Source organism: Triticum dicoccoides, chromosome 1B, assembly GCF_002162155.2.
Source record: "Triticum dicoccoides isolate Atlit2015 ecotype Zavitan chromosome 1B, WEW_v2.0, whole genome shotgun sequence".
Lineage (NCBI taxonomy): Eukaryota > Viridiplantae > Streptophyta > Magnoliopsida > Poales > Poaceae > Triticum > Triticum dicoccoides.
In genome coordinates, this window is record NC_041381.1 from 476,877,273 (window position 1) to 476,878,819 (window position 1,547).

At 52.3% G+C, this 1,547-nt stretch overlaps 1 pseudogene; it reads right to left on the bottom strand.

The window, feature by feature from the left end:
* Positions 1-1,000: 1,000 nt before the first annotated feature.
* LOC119307153 overlaps positions 1,001-1,547 on the bottom strand; it is a 1,722-nt pseudogene continuing 1,175 nt past the window's right edge.

A 1,547-nucleotide genomic window follows, 5' to 3' on the forward strand; every position in this document is an offset into this window, starting at 1 on the left:
CAGGCGCTAGGCCTCCACTGCCCTGACACGCGCATGTCAGGTGGCGTCGGGTAGTTGGCCTCATGGAGAAGGTAGGCCTCCCACTCGTGCAGATGGCGGTGGCCGAAGCCGTTGGCTGCCGCTCCATCGCCGAGAAACCGTTCTCCCATAGGCGCGGTGGCTGGAGACGGGGAGAAGGATTGCGGCGTCGGGGGGCGGCCGACGTGTGTGTATGTGTGGGGGCAAGGGGATGACACATTGTCGCGCCATCACTGCGTCGTCCGTGAGGAATCAATGGAAGGCTGACCGGCGACAGCCTTGGCATTGATTCCCCGCGGGAAAACGAGGCGATGAGGAAGACAAGACGCGGCTAGTCGCTGACTCGGCGGGCCTGCTAGGCTTTCGCGCCAAAAAATGCTTCCCCCGGCGCCCCCAGACGCCCCCAGTGCGCCGGGTTTGATCTGGGTCCGCCGGCGCAAATTTCGGCCCTAACTAACGAAAAGTGGGCTACTGGGGGCACGACTGGGCCGATTTTTAGATGCCGGCGATAAAATAAGGCCTGGGGGTCTGTTGGGGGGTGGGGGCGAGTGGAGATGCTCTTAGAACCCACAATGTTGTCCAATGGCTAATGGGTTCGTCAACCGGGACACGTTGAGCCTCAAAGCAGATGTCGGTCAACCTATCAATAACACATCGTCGACATACGTGACAACTGACAAGCATGGAAGTGAGATGCCTACCGTGGATTTCCTGATCCTCCGAAGGTCGAGATACAGCTGTATTTTCTAAAAGTGATGTACATGTTTGAAAATATGTGGTGTAGGAAGCAAACAATAATTCAATAGGTATAATCACAACTACAATGCATATCTTATGGTTTAAGATCTGGGTTGTTTGGAATAGTAGTACGATATGAAAGACTACAATGGTGCAAAGAACGATTTATTCATAGCACAATCAACATAAAAAACATAACATCGGGAACAACGTCATTGCAGAAAAGAAGACTCAACTAGCATCACTAGAAAGTGAAGCCTGACCCACGGAACTTCTCCTTGCATATCGCATCCAGACGTTTAGCCATCTCAGGCGTAAAGTGGTTCACCCAGTCTCCCACCACCCCATTCCTGAAATAGGAGTCATGCGAGAACTTGAAGAACACTCCTTGGGAGCCTTTCTTGTTCGCCTCTAAATTTTTCAGAATCTTCAAGCTGCAGAGCTCAACAATCTCTGCAACGACACCGGCCTCCTCCTGTGTGTCAGAGAATGGCCTCTCAAGGAACTGAGCTAGCTTCCTGACTTTGTCCAGCGGATCCTGAAGCATCTGCTCGTAGGTGAGGAAAAGCACTCTGTTTGGCTCTGCATTGCTTGCCCTCGAGTATCCGAGGATGTGATCCCAAAAAGGTCTGCCGTTACTTGTGCCCTCACAGACAGTCTCGTACATCTCCTGGAGTGATATGTCAGGTTGAGCACCATTGACGAAGTGCCACAACGATACCACCATGTCCTTTGGATCCCTGCCAACGAGCACATACGATGTCATCTACTCTCTCTTTTTTTGAGGAGGG